Source organism: Pelodiscus sinensis, chromosome 29 (genome assembly GCF_052426305.1).
Source record: "Pelodiscus sinensis isolate ZL-2025 chromosome 29, ASM5242630v1, whole genome shotgun sequence".
NCBI lineage: Eukaryota > Metazoa > Chordata > Testudines > Trionychidae > Pelodiscus > Pelodiscus sinensis.
Genome location: NC_143080.1, coordinates 11,990,085 through 12,006,028, shown reverse-complemented (window position 1 = coordinate 12,006,028; position 15,944 = coordinate 11,990,085).

Here is a 15,944-nt window from a genome sequence, read left to right as displayed (position 1 = left end):
GTCAGGAGGAAGGGGGAGTGGGACGCAGAGCTGGCATGGGGGTGGTGCAGTGGCGCTGTCTGGGAGGAAGGGAGGGCCGGGAGGAATGGGGGGGTCAGGGAGAGGTGCAGCGGCACTGGCTGGGGGAGACAAGGAAGAGGAACGGGCCGGTGGGAAGCAGAGCTGGGGGAGGATGCAGGGAGGAAGATCAGGAGGGGAAGCGGGGGAGAACCGGCCGGCCGGGAAGGGGGAGGGTGAGCAAATTGGCCGGCGGGGAGCGGGACTGATCCGGGCACTTGCTGCCCATCCCGCGCAGGCTCCCGGCGACACACGAGCGAGGAGGAGGCTTCTCCTCCTCCTCACACTCAACCGACTGAGGGCTCCCGGTGGCAATCGTGGCCCCGTCTCCCAGCTGTGAGTCCCAGCCGCTCCCCCCGGCCACGCCAGGCTTCCGTCCGGTGTGCAGCCGGAAAAATCAGAAAATACTGGACATTGCACATGTCCGGTATTTTCTGATTTTCTTTACCAGACAGAGCGCGCAAATACCGGACTGTCCGGTACAATACCGGACACCTGGCAAACCTAATTGTGACCCACACTGAAAGGGGGGAATGGTCCCGCATAACCCTGGTGAAATGGGTTAGGGAAAGGATCTGCGTCCCTGCTCCCACTTCCTTTACCAGAAGCCTCCTTTACCCCAAGAGCCCACCTTCCGCTCTCCTGTGGGCAGAGCTCCCCAGGGACATGGATGGACCCAGGAGTCAAAGGGGTCTCAACCCCCCATCTAGGGTCACTTAGGACAGGGGCTGGGTGTCCCCACTCTGGGTGCTCTCTCCACACTGGACGATTCCCTGATCACTGCATGCAGCTCAAGGCAAATACGATGTGTTAAACGGCAATCCTGTTTTAAAGGGCAAAAGGAAAATGGGAAAGGTGACAGGAAAACACCTCACCCCACTCTTTGGCAGGGGCCTCACAAACAGCTGTCTATGAAATGGAAGGACAGTTCACAATCTGTTCCTCAAGCATCCCAGGCCTCCTTCCCAGGCCCAGGTAGGGATGCCAGATGGTTGAAACAAAAATATCGAACATCCCCCTGCCCCCCCCCAAAAAAAACACTGGGAAAAAATTCTGTTGAAAGAAAAAAAAGGGGGGGGGAGACCAAAGTTGTTGAGCAATAAATAAATAAATAAATAAATAAATAAAATAAAGCACCATTAAAACAGCATGTCCCCTTTAAGAGTGAGTGCAAGGATAAGAACAGGGGAGCAGTTGAGCACTAAGACCCAGAGGAAAGCATTGCTTCCCCTTGGTCAGCAGCCATTCTGTGCTGGCAGCCTTGCGGAACCAGGTAAGCATGGGGGCTGGGGTCGGGGATGGGGGTGTCGGGGGGGGGGAAGCTGGGTGCTGAGTGTTTGTAGGGTTGCCAGGTGCCCAGCATTTTCGCCTCCTGGCTGGGGGAAAAAATCAGAAAATACCCGACATTTTAGGTGTCCGGTATTCTCTGAATTTTTTTACCAGACAGCAGGCAAAAATACCGGACTGTCCCGGTGAATACCAGACACCTGGCAACCCGGCTGCATGGACGCTGGGGATCAGGCACTTGCTTTGGCAGCGGCCACAGGCCTTCAGGCTCTAGGTGGCAGGGCCCTTCTCCAAAGCACAACGGCCCCCTCAGTCAGGTTACAATCCCCTCCAAGTCTGGCCTGAAACGCCTCTTGGCTGGTGGCATCTCCCTCTGCTGGCCCTCTGCCCAAAGCACATCTCTTGCGCAAAAGTACATACCAGTGTAGATGCTCTCTTGCGCAAATACTTTAACGCAAAAACTCTTGCGTTAAAAGTATTTGCGCAAAATCTTGCCAATGTAGACGTAGCCCTAGTGTTCTACCCAGAATTGGGCAGAAAATGTATTCCCCACTGAAAATTTCCATGTTTCAAAAGAAATTTGAAATCCAAAATATGTTGTCTGAAAAGAGAAGTATTTTAATTTCAAAAGATCACCTGGGTGCCTCATGGGAACTGTAGTTTTGGTATTTCATGCCACCAATCACATCTATGGACGGGGCTCTCTGGTCAGACTACATCTCCCATGATGCTTCTGGGTCTTCCCTCTTGTTGAAGGAGAAGGGCCATCAGGGCAGTCACATGGCTGCTGTGCATCATGGGTGATAAAGTCCTGCTGGGGAGTCCAGTCCAAAGTTGAGTGAGAGTGGGGGAGATGAGAATTACAATTCCCATAAGACACTGCAGTGTCATTTTAGCCTTGAAATATTTTCCAGTTCAATTTTGGATGAAAAAGCAGGGGGGGTTTCTCATGGAAAGTAGAGAATTTAGGAAAACATTATTTAATCAATCCCCCAAATTTTCAACCAGTCCTTCCATTAAGCATGTGGGATGAGAAAACAAATCAGTGTTAGAATTCAACAGCTCCTCAGCTGACTACAGACTCACTTTAAAATGACCCTGTGGGCAGAGCCAGGCTGTGCTTTGACATGACCACTCTGGGTGTGTCTAGGCTACAGAGTTTTGTCAACAAAAGTGGACTTTTGTTGACAAAACTATACCTGCGTCTACACTACCGCTGAGTTCTGTTGACATCACGTCGACAGAACTCAGCAGTTTTGTCGATGCTGGTAAACCTCATTTTACGAGGCATAACGCCTTCTATCGACAGAGTTCTGTCGACAGAAGGTGTTATTGCATGTAGGGTTGTGTCTAGACTACAGGGTTTTGTCGACAAAGCAGCTTGCTTTGTCGACAGAACGGAATGTCGTCTAGATGCTCTTTGTCGACAGAAGCTTTGTCGACAGTATCAGTCGACAAAACTTCTGTCGACAAAAGCCTGTAGTCTAGACGTACCCTCTGTGATAAATTGTCCCAGGCCATGACCCTACTGACTTGCACTCCCACCACAAGGAGCAAAGAAGACAAACACAGAGGTGCAGTGAAACAACATTCCTCATCTCAGGCAGAGGAGGTATCTGCTAATATCAAAAGTGAAAGGAGGATGGGCATTTGCCCTGGATGGGGCCTGGGTACCACAGTCCTGAGAGAACAGGTTCTCCCCTAAAACAGGAATGTGGGATACCAATGGAAATGGGTCCACTGGCCTCTGGATGGCACTCTTGTTTCACCACTGGGCGTGCTGCATAGAGAAGGGTTTAGCTTGTGCACTGCTCACCCTTTTACTGGCAGGGGGCAAACTGCAAGGGAGAGGTGTTGATTAGGATGGAGGAAGGTGAGTGAGGGGGACTGTTCTGTTGCCAACGCCAGCACAGCTCCTGGATTCTGTTTGCTCTTGTAGAAATACCATGAGATTCAGAAATAAGATCTTCTTTGTCTTGAGTGGCTGATGAAATGAGCCAGGCGCTGCCAAGGGTGCATTTACATGGCACTTGTAGCCCAGGCTCTGACTCCGGTTTGAACCCAAACTCCCCCTTTCATCCACAGGCGGCTCAGTCTGACTCAGCACCCAGAGCCAGAGTCCCACTTGGACTCAGGTCCATGCTGCAGTCACTTTGCAGTGCAGATGCAGCTCGAGCCTCACCCCTGAATCAGGAGGTCTGTGTGGTGCAGCACACACGCATTAGCGTGACTGTGAGATCCAGGATGAGCAATGGTAAATCCAGGTTCACAGTGCAACGTGGAGGCTCAAGCTGTGGGTTTGGGAATACTGGCTCCATAAACCGGTTTGCAACGCGGTGTAGATGCACCTCCTGAGGAGGTCTCATATCTTAGGAGCATCACAGCGTCTGCTGCCTCTGGGGGCTGCCCCAGACTGAAGTGCAGTGGGCTGGATAAGTATTCCAGTTGCACAGCTTCACCTCGCAAAGGCCAGAAGAACAGGCTGACGACACAGACACAGTCCTGTCCATGCCCTAGAAGGAGGGCCCTTGTGAGCAGGGCTGGGGTGGGAAATGGTTCTCCCCCCCCCCCCTGGGAAATTTTTGATGCATTGAAAAATGTTCCTAGCCCAAATCAAGGGGGAAAAAGCCCAAATCTGTGCAGCTCTTGCAAGGTGCCCAAGTCCCACTGTGGTATTAAATGACAACTCATAACAATGAAAAATGTCACGTTCTTGCATCCCTCCATCTCCTGCTCCCCCAAACTCCAGGTGTGCCCCTCTGTCCCCCTCTAGTTCAGGCACTGCCCCAATCTCCCCCTGCCAGGGATTCTCTGTGCTCCCCATTTCTCTTCCTCCCATAAGGGGTTCCCCCATTCTCCACACCCTGGGGGAACTCCCAGTACTCCCCACAGACAGTATGTGGAAGGTCTGTGGCTAATAATAATCATTCATAAACTCGGCAGCGGCTTTGAGTATGTGGACCGGGAGGAAAGGCAGGCAGTTAGGGCACCACAGAGCTGGGGTGGACATAATTCCCCAATCCACTCACCTGAGCTCCTATCCCCACACAGTGCTTATACAAGCTCTCCCCACCCCTTCCCCTTCCAGGGAGAGGCTGGCATCGCTGCTCACCCTCCCTGGCATGCTCCACCACAGCCTGCTTTTTGACAAATGTGGGCATTTGTTCGCAAGAGCCAAGGGGACAAATGCCAGAAAAGTTGGGGTGGCTGGTGCTGCGCTTAACAAAGGGATGTTTGGTCTCTGGCCAAAACCGGATGTGCAGTCACCCTGCTCATGGCGAAGTTCCCAGGGAAAGACAGTCCCCAAAGTCTGGGAGAGCCCAGGCAATAATAATGGGGAACATCAGTTCCAGAAGCAAGTACTGCAAAGTTCCCTTCCTAATCCCCAACTTCCCCAACACTGCCAGGGGAGCTCAGACTGATGGTTTCCTCATCTGACATAATCCGGGCCTGTTCCGAATCCAATCACCTGGAATATAGAAACACCGCTGAAAGAATCTAGGCACCGGGAGGGGAAAGCAGCTGAAATCTGATTAAAGATGATTTCACTGAGAACTCAGTCTCCTGCGGCCAAAACAATACACAGATTTTTCCTCCTAAAGGCAATCTTGAAGAGGGAAAGGGAAGAAAAACCAGAGCGAAATAGTCAGGGCTTAGGGCCTTGAAGGTATAAGGCAGCATGGGGAAGTTGGATTAACATTCACACGCCAGTGATACGATATGCAGGGGGTGCAGAGCGTGTGTGACACAGAGAGAGAAATAAAGAATTCTAAGCCAAATTGTCTTCCAGCATTCAATCCATCAGGGAGAGGCTGCAGAATGAGAAGCGTGAGTAAGGAGAGCAGAGAGGAGTTTGGGAGATATTTGCAGTAGGAGATATTTGCATGGCAGAGTACAGAGTTTGTCTGGAAGATTTTTGTCAGCTCCAGCTCCGGAGGGTTTTATTCCTGCCTTCCCTGCCAGATCAGCTCCAGTGGAGAGTTTACCCAGCCATGGGAGCGAGCTGGCAGGTGAGAACAGGCAGAAGAGGCGTGCTATCTGTAAAGTAGTGACTCCAGGCCAGTGAATTCATCATCTGCTTCAGAGGCTGACTCACTCCAAAGAGCTAGGCCTGTCTCCAGCAGCCAGGTGGTGGCAGGGGCAGAGTGCAGCTGGGGGGCACACAGGAGTGGTAGCCCCTCTCCTGTGCGCTGTCAGGTGCTCTCAGGGAGACAGGTGCTGTGCTCTGCACAGAGGGGGAGTTCCATGCAGGCAGCAATCGGAGCGCTGTTCTCCGCAGGGTGGCACGCTGCCACAGCGTCACCGGCTGGAGCTGAACGCGTCTTCAGCCCAGCGGCTTCGCAGTCAAATTTGGAGTGAAGGTGGCCTGGCTCTTTTGAAGTGAGTCCAACAAACGTGCCTCCCCCTTCAGAGAAGTGACCCAAACCAGGGACTTTCAAACAAAGCAAATGCTGGCTCGTATGTGAATGAAGCCCCCTCCCTCCAGCTCTGATGATGCTGACCAATCCCAACACACTGCAGCTGCCCCGCTGGTGTTACTAATTATTTACAAGCCTGTCATGCCTAGGAGCCCTCACCACCGACCATGACCCCATTGTGCTAGGTGCTGTACAAAGGCAGAGCAGAGATACCACCCCTCCCGCGAGAGCTCACAGCCCTGCTCTCCTCACACAGCACGGCCAAGGCCTGTCAGCCCTGACAGCCGCCAAGTTGTGTGTTGCACCGTCGGTGATGATTTATGCAAAGTATCCAGTGAACTAATCTGCATAGTTGAGACTGATTTGCATATAGCATTAATTCTATGGTAAAAGTACAGGGTGGACTGTGTGGTATTAAGACAAGCCCTCAGTTTACCTAGTGGGCATCAGCAGTGAAAACTTCTCCCACACACTGTCCTTCCAGCCTGACTGGGCCCTGTGCAGGTAAGGGAATCTCTACAGGTAACTGGCCATTCAAACTGCATGCCCGTGGGAGTCCCTTGTCTCTGATGAGTCTGCCCACGGGTGCAAAGCACGGCTGTGGGAGGTGGCCTTGAAACTTCCCCAACTCATCTCATCTAAAGGACTCAGAATAGCTATGAGAGGGGTGTCATGGCTCCTTCCCCACTCTGGCATGATAAATGCAGAAGTGGGGGCCAGCAAGTGTACCCCAAAGCCTTATCTACCAGGCTTTGGTATAAAACTTCCCCCAAGATCTTAAAAACCTAGATCTTGGGAATAAAACTTCCGCTGCCACCACCCAAATGTTGCTAAAGAAACCAGGGGAAAGACCATTTGAGAAATCTCACCCCTAAAATAAAAATCAGGGCACACTATTAACCAATGCCAGGTTAATAAAAGAAAAGAAAGAACTTTTATTATTACAACAATATTCCTGTTACAAACATAATGACTAGATAGGGAGGTAACAAAATATACTCATGGAGAAACTCCATGGGCCTAGAACTTAGTTACAAAGAAAAGCCAAAACATCTTTTAAACAGTGCCAGATCTCATATCCCATACCCAATCCATAAAACAATAAAACCTAATGAAACTACCTAAACTTTACCCTACTTACAGAAAATGAAGAATGGTGTCTTGGGCTATGTCTAGACTGCAAGCCTCTTTCGAAAGAGGCTCTTTCGAAAGCATCTTTCGAAAGAGCCTCTTTCAAAAGATCGCGTCTAGACTGCACGTTGAACTTTCGAAAAAGCGGCTTGCTTTTTCGAAAGAAAGCATCCAGTGAGTCTGGATGCTCTCTTTCGAAGAAGCCCTATTTACATTGAAGAACGCCTTCTTTCAAAAGAGGAACTTTCGAAAGAAGGCGTTCTTCCTCGTGAAATGAGGTTTACCGCCATCGAAAGAAAAGCCGCGTTCTTTCGATTTAATTTCGAAAGAACGCGGCTTGAGTCTGGACGCAGGGGAAGTTTTTTTGGAAAAAGGCTACTTTTCCCGAAAAAACCCCTGAGTCTGGACACAGCCTTGGAGAGAGAGAGACATGCTTGTCCCTCTCTGTAGCTGCAGAGAACTCTCTCTAGAGAGACAAAAAGGAGAAAGAAAAAAACCCAAATTCCTTTGTCCCAGTTTGAAAAGTCCCACCTACATTCCTATTGGTCATTCCACCTGGCTAGGTGTAGTTAACCCCTTAATCCCCAGGCTGCTGGCTAACCCTCATAATCATGACAATGGGTGCTTTAACATTTTGCACTGTGTGACGGCGCGTTGGGGTTCCTCTGATACTGCAGCCCCTTGGCAGCAAGAACAGACTCCGCCAGCCAGCCGAATGGAGAGGGTTTATTGCTTCTCCAGGATACAGCACAGCATAGATGTGATGTGCTTACAGGAGTCAGGGCCAGGCTGCTTCAGCCCCCTTGAGATGGGGTCCCTGGGCCCCATAGATTCCAGCCCCCTCCTTAGTCTGTTTCCTTCATGGTTCCAGCCCAAGACTCCTCACTCCCAGACCCTGCCCCCAAACCAAGTGTTCATCTCCGCCTCCCTCCCTTTGTCTCTCCCCTGGGGAAAGAGCCTTGTTATCAGGTGTCTGGGCTAATGCACATGTGGGTGAGTCAGTGGAAATCACACAGCACAGCGCAGGGGGACCCCGAGTTACAGAGCAGACAGCACCCCCACTATGTCACACACTGTAAGAATGAGGTTCATTAAAATGTTATATTTTGGATTTCACACAGGCAATACATTTCACACACTGCTCTGTCTCGAATGCACTCCCGCTTTGCCCCATACACAGATCCATGGGCCAGATCTAAGGCATCCAAGGATGCTGAGGGAATTGACAGATGTGATTGCAGGGCCATTGGCCATTATCTTTGAAATCTCGTGGCAATCGGGGGAGGTTCCAGACAAAAGGCAAATATAGTGCCCATCTTTTAAAAAGGGAAGGATGATCCAGGGGACTACAGACCAGTCAGCCTCACCTCAGTCCCAGAAAAATCATGGAGGGGATCCTCAAGGAATCCATTCTGAAGCACTTGGAAGAGGGGAAAGTGATCAGGAATTGTCAACATGGATTCACCATGGCTGAGTCACGCCTGACCAACTTGACTGACTTCTATGATGAGGTAACTGGCTCTCTGGCTATGGGGAAGGCATTGGATGTGATATACCTTGACTTTGTCAAAGCTTTTGATACAGTCTCCCACAGTATTCTTGCCAGCAAGTTAAGGGTAAATAGACTGTAAGGTGGCTAGAAAGCAGGCTAGATTGTTGGGTTCAACAGGTAGTGATCAACAACTCAATGTCTGCTTGGCAGTCGGTTTCAAGCAGAGTGCCCTAGGGGTCAATTTTATTAATGACTGAGATGAGGGGATGGATTGCACCCTCAGCAAGTTCGCAGATGATGCTAAGCTAGAGAGCGAGGTAGATATGCTGGAGGGTAGGGATAGGGTCCAGAGTGACCAAAAGAAATTGGAGGATTGGGCCAAAAGAAATCTGATGAGGTTCAACAAGGACAAATGCAGAGTCCTGCACTTAGGATGGAGGAATCCCAAGCATTGTTACAGGCTGAAGACCAACTGACTAGGCAGCAATTGGGCAGAAAAAGACCTGTGGATTACAGTAGATGAGAAGCTGGATATGAGTCAGCAGTGTGTGCTTGTAGCCAAGAAGGTTAACGGCATATTAGGTGCATTAGTCGGGGTGTTGCCAGCAGGTCTAGGATTATTCCCCTTAATTCAGCACTGGTGAGGCCGCATCTGGAGTATTATGTCCGATTCTGGGTCTCCCATTTCCAGATATGATGTGGACACATCAGGGAAAGTCCAGCGGAGAGCAACAAAAATGATTAGGGGATGGAACACATGACTTACAAGGAGAGGCAGAGAGATTTGGGCTTATTTAGAGGGAGGATTTGATAGTAGCCTTCAACTATCTGAAAGGAGGTTCCAGAGAAGATGGAGAGAGGCTGTTCTCAGTGGTAATGGATGGCAGAACAAGGAGCAATGGACTCAAGTTGCAGTGGGGGAGGTCTAGGTTGGATATTAGGAAAAACTATTTCCCTAGGAGGGTGGTGAAATACTGGGATGGGTTACCCGGGGAGTTGGTGGAATCTTCATCCCTAGAGGTTTTTAAGTCTGGGCTTGACAAAGCCCTGGCTGGGATGATTGAGTTGGGGTTGATCCTGCTTTGAGCAGTGGGGTAGACTTGAGGACTCCTGAGATCTCTTCCAGCCCTAGGATTCTAGGATTCTGTGTTCTGAATGCAACAGCTCCTGCTAACTAAAAGGCAAACTCTAAGTACATACCATTGGGCAAGCATTAACCCAACATCCAAATTCACCTCTGAACACAAAGACTGGCAATGTGAGTTTATTTAATCAATTACCCAAGGGTTCTAAGAGTATTGTATGTGTAACGTTTCCTCTTTGAACCTGAGCAGTTCAACAAAATTTGGGATTTTGTGGGTTTTCCCAGTTGAGGGTGAGATACTGATGATGGAACATGGGGCTTTGATGTAATTTGGTTCATTTACAAAGAACATATAGCACCCCATTTTCCTGAACATGGGAGGAACCAGAAAAACAGGAGAGTTTCTCCATCCTCTTTCAGTCAGCACTCCTGAAAGGTTCTTTTTCTTTTTCTTTTTCTTTTTCTTTTTCTTTTTCTTTTTCTTTTTCTTTTTCTTTCTTTCTCTCTCTCTCTCTCTCTCTCTCTCTCTCTCTCTCTCTCTCTCTCTCTCTCTCTCTCCCTCCCTCCCTCCCTCCCTCTCTCTCTCTCTCTCCTTAGCACTTTGAATCACTTCTTCCTGCTATTCTCATCTTGGGCCAGTGAATTAGCAATAGAAAGGCTATGTCTACACTACGCCTTTTGCTGGAAGAGGCAATGCAAATGAAGCGCTGATTAGCATTTTCTCATGCTTCATTTGCATAATCTCTTCTGATTATGCACAAGAGGTTTTTGCACAAAAACAAGCAGTGTGGATGTTTCCTTTTTGCACAAAACCCCCTTTTTGTGAAGGATCCTAAGGGAGAGACATAAGGATCTTGTGCAAAAAGGGATTTTTGAGCAAAAAGGAAACGTGCGCACTGCATGTTTTTGTGCAAAACCTCTTGTGCATAATCAGAAGAGATTACGCAAATGAAGCCTGAGAAAATGCTAATCAGCACTTTATTTGTATTGCCTCCTCCAGCAAAATGCGTAGTGTAGACATAACCAAATTGTCTACACTATGGTGCTATATCGAGGGCACATCTACACAGCATGGGCTCTGGTCACTCCAAGGCACTGCAGGCAGATCTAATCTATTAGCTCACACAGCTCCTGTGATTAGTGCCTGCATGTCAGACGCTGATTGCTTGTCAGCAGTTGTGCACAGCAGGCAGGCAAGAAAGATATCATTTAGGTGTATGCTGCTGGGTTTATTGAACTCATAGATCGCAACTGATTAACCAGGGTGAGGGAGTTTCTTCACTGTACAGCGAATCACTGAAAGGGAAGGCAAAGTCTTCTGACGTGCAGAACTCTTTAAAAGAAGCAACTGCAGGCTTCTTTTATATTTGTCACTGTGCCTGGCCTCTCCCGGCAAAATGGAAGAAGTTGAGAATCAATCAATGGAGCTATCTAAGGGGTATGTCTACACTACCCTGCTAGTTCAAACTAGCGGGGTAATGTAGGCATACCGCACTTGCAAGTGAAGCCTGGGATTTGAATTTCCCAGGCTTCATTTGCATAAGCCGGGCACTGCCATTTTTAAATCCCGGCTGGTTCGAACCCACGCGGCTACACGCGGCATGAACTAGGTAGTTCGAACTAGGCTTCCTAGTTCGAACTACCGTTACTCCTCGTGGAATGAGGAGTAACGGTAGTTCGAACTAGGAAGCCTAGTTCGAACTACCTAGTTCGTGCCGCGTGTAGCCGCGCAGCATGGGGTTCGAACCAGTCGGGATTTAAAAATGGCGGTGCCCGGCTTATGCAAATGAAGCCCGGGAAATCCAAATCCCGGGCTTCATTTGCAAGTGCGGTATGCCTACATTACCCTCCTACTTTGAAATAGGAGGGTAGTGTAGACATACCCTAACAAAATACACCCAAGAGTCATTGTTTGCCCTCAGCCACACTTGGTTTAGTGCAGGAAACTGAGGACAGAGAAGTGTGCTGCACATTTTCTTCAGAAGAGCATGAAGCTCAGGATGGGACTGGCAGACCAGGTGCCAGCTTAGGCCTGGCTGAACACTGACAAATGCAGCGCTGAAAACCCATCTGACTCGCCTGTGCACTGGTATTGTCACAATGGATGTTAGCATTATGGAATGCTTGCAAAATGCTGCATGTGATATTGTCTGTATCCTGGGTTACGGTGTCATCTCCTCTCCAAAAAAAGAAGGCCTAGAGACATCAGACAAACTATTGTAGAACATCAGCATACAAAAGATGTTGTTTATTGGTTCCCCCCTAGCCCTGGAGAGGGTACCATGCACAAGCACCAGGCCCTTGCCTGCTTGAATACTAGGGGAAGAAATAGGCAGTAACATGCCATCAGAGTGTGTTACTGCTGCATGGGCTTACACATCGCATTATATGCCATTAATGTAGCAATCTGTATGGACCGTGGAGCGAGGCACCCAGGTTGCGGGAGGATTGCATTTGGAGGAGGTGCCCAGAAGTCAGTCTGTGGGCTCATGGCTGGAATGCGGCTGCAGTGGCATCACCTCTGTTTATTTACTCTGAATAAACAACCAATTTAATTTTACATGCATGGAGTCCTTGTATGTTATTATTATTCAAATACTCTATGGCTGTGTCTACACTGGCCACTTATTCTGGAAAATCAGCCGCTTTTCCGGAATAACTTGCCAGCTGTCTACACTGGCCCCTTGAATTTCCAGAAAAGCACTGACGATCTACTGGAAGAAATCAGCCACTTTTCCAGAAATACTATCCTGCTCCCGTTCGGGCAAAAGTCCTTTTTCCGGAAAACTGTTCCGGAAAAGGGCCAGTGTAGACAGCATAGTACTGTTTTCCGCAAAAAAGCCCCGATCGAGAAAATGACGATCAGGGCTTTTTTTGTGGAAAAGCGCATCTACATTGGCACGGATGCTTTTCCAGAAAAAGTGCCTTTCCGGAAAAGCATCCTGCCAATGTAGACGCGTTTTTTCCGGAAATACTTATAACGGAAAACTGTTCCGTTTTAAGCATTTCTGGAAAATCATGACAGTGTAGACGTAGCCTATGAAAAGCAATTAAGATTTGCTGTTTATTCTTGAAATATTATTACAGCCTGTTCTATTCTTTGGTGTAGCCTGCTATAACTATGCCAGTTAGAGGTGTGAGTTCTTATAACCATATTTATAGTGGTAAAACCCCTCACCTTGACAAATTAAATTCATCTGAAGGTGCCTTATAGCAGCATCACTTCCCCCCTTATGTAGGAATAATTACACTGATATAAAATACTTTTATATTGATGTAACCATGTCCAGACAACCAGGATTGTATCATTTTAACTATTCAGCACAACTGTCTAGTGTAGCTAACTTGGAGCTGTGGTCAGAATACTAAGGCATTGGTACGCGAGATAGTCTGAGCCTCATGACGTTCTTTACTTACATTTTTAAAATTTGTGAGCATTTGTGCTGAAGTGACTGAATGCAGTAAACTATATTTACACTGTTGTAAAAGCAGCATAAGTGAGTGCAAAACCATGCCTTTTGGTGCATTGGTTTTTCATTATTTTACCCTTTCAGAGTCAAGGCGAGAATGCTAGTCGGGAGAGCTGTATTAAGTATTCCATGGCTGCTGCTGAAGCTGCGTCTTGTTGAATAGAAAAAGCTTTCTCGGAACAATAATAATTCATCCCATCTCTCAAGTGTGTCTAACTTAGAGAGCAGTTTGCAGTTAAACAGCTGCATGGAAAAGCAGCAGAAAACAAAACACGAGAATAGAGTTGACTCTTGCAACCTGCTGTGTTCTCATGAGATAAAAGGGCTGTTATAATGCATCGTACCTGGAGTTTGTAAAGGACAGAGGCACTTGTAGCATTGCCCTTTTCTGGCTGGAATATGTCAGGTCACAATTATGGGGCATTTCTAGCAGGTGGAAGGTGTGAATAGTTGGGAGTTTGTCAAACTTTCTACTTTTGGGGCTTGACAAATCAGCATTTTCCAATGAGACCCTCTTGTGTCAGAAAATTCCAAATCAGCTCTCCTAACTGCTGCTCCTAGCTCAGGAACTCTGCGTTAGCTCAAGCATCAGGAGCTTGGTGTACATCTACATTGCAATTAAAGACCTAGGCCCCGCGTCTCAGAGGCTGGATCAACTGAGTCTGGGTCATGGGACTCAGGCTGCAGGGCTAACAATAGGCTGGAGCCTGGACTTGGATCCTCAGCTCCAGCTCATGCCTGGACAGCCACACCACTATTCATAGCCCCCAACCTGAATCCCAAGAGCCTGAGTCAATTTCCCAGGTTGGAGTCTCGGTGCAGGGGGTTTTTTCTTTGCGGTGTAGACTGACCCTGAGTGTGACTGTGGCAGCAGTCGTGCTGGGTTGTCCACACAACATCTTCTTTGCAGAGTGTTGGCTGTGCCATAGCAAAGATCCTCCTTTGCTATCTGCAGAGCGAGAGGGACCATCGGCCCCTTTCAAAGCCTGCTGCCTGTCACCAGACAGTTAACTAAGGTGCTGACAGCAAACCCTGTGTCACCACAGTGCTGATCCCTTGCTCCCTTTCGCCACGGCCCCTCGCATCTCTGCCAATGGACCTCACCATGTCGTTTGTCAGCCACACACAGTTGTGTGCCCCACTGGTTCTCTTGGCACAAAGACCCGTGGGGAATCATTGTTTCCACTAGAGACGTGCAAGTGTCCAGCTGCTTTGGAGCAGTAGGATGTGGGTGAAGCCAGATGGAACTGTACGAGTCCTTCTAGCACAGGCCTGGGCAAAATTCGGCCCATGGGCCAGATCCGGCCCACCAAGCCACTGGATCCAGCCCGCCAAGCCGCCAGATCCGGCCCATGGAGGGAAAGGGGAGCCCCAGGCAGGCTCCCCTGCTGGCCCCACTGCACTCCATGCAGAAAAGCAGCTGCAGGCCTTCCTTTCTGTTTTGAAACTGGAGGGGAGGGGGAAAGTTTTCGGAACGGTCCCACCCCCAGCACATTCCCATTGGCTGGTTTCTGATAGAAACCAGCCAATGGGAGATGCTTGTTAGAATAAAAGGCAGCTAAGAAGAATCATGCCCCCTCTCCTGGGCATAGTTATTCATGAAGCACGTGGCCAGGCAGGCAGTCTGGCTGGGACACGTTTTAAGCTCTGCAGGCAAGCAGGCTCATTTGGCAGCTGACAAGTAAGTTTCTTGGCCACAGCCTGCTTCTGGCACCCCAGCCCCAACTCTCTGCCCCCACTCAATATACCCAAACCCCCTGTCTCCTTCTTACACCCATACCCCCTCCCAGATCTGGCACCCCAATCTCCTGCCCCAGATCACATCCCAAATCCCTGAACTCCAGTCCCCTGCCCTTGGTCACAACCGCCTGCCTCATCCCAACTCCCTCCCAGACTCCAGTCTCCCTCCTGCACCCCAGTCCCTTCCCCCAAGCTCCCTTCCGCACCCAGCCTCCATCCCAGACCCTGCATCTCCATTAATACCATGGAAGAGTGCAGCCCTCGACCACTTTCCAAAATCTTGGGGTGGCCCCCCATCAAAAATTACTGCCCCCTCCCCCCCGTTCTAGCTGCACAGGGAGACGACTGAGCGGGTATTTTCTCTGGCATTTGTGCATCAGTTGAAGAGTGACAACAGGCGCACCGGTGGTTGCTGGGTTGGGTCAGGCACTAGCCTGTGGGACACAGGTTTGTTTCCTGCTCCCCCTCGCTGACTGCTGACCTCGGGCTCATGGTCAGGGTACAACTTTCACAAGCACCTCGATGATGTAGGCTGCTAAGGGTCTGGCTACACAACCCATGGCCATGAGTGTCCAAGCCGGCTCAGCAGACTCAGGCTTGCCCTGTGGGCTAAGCAGAGAAGTGTGGTGGCTGTGAAGGCCACCCCACTCCCGAAGAGCTGGAACCATGGCACCTGCACAGAAATGTTTAGTGCCGCAGCTTGAGGCCTGAATCGGTTGACCCAGGCACGGAGACTCCACCCCGTGTGCAGCCCTATCCAATGTCTCATTTTCAGAAGTGACCTTGGGTCTGTCTACACTGCTCTGCAAACCTGGGCTCTCACTCAGGTTTGAGCCTAACCTTGCCTATTGGCCACATACATATCGGTCCAGCTCACATCAGCACTCAGGGCTGGATGCTAGAGCCGGGGGGCGGGGTCAGAGCCTGAGTCCCACTCACTCCGGGCCCTCTCATTTGCAGTGTAGATGCAGCTCAAACCACAGGCCTGAACCAGAAGAGCTGCATGTGGAAGCATTAGCAGCGGCGTGAGACCCTGGCTCAGTAGGCACAGGTACAGATTTACAATGCAGCGCTGATGCTCACAGGTGGGCTTGGAAACAGAGTCTGCAAGCCTGGTTTCTAGTGTAGCACAGAGTTACCCTTAGAGCAGGGCTACTCCACTTTGGGAGCCCTGGGAGCCACCATGATGCTCATAGCACATGCGGAAGGCTGCAACTTAAGTGTGGTTGCATAGACATGCAAATATATATGCAAATATATGCAAA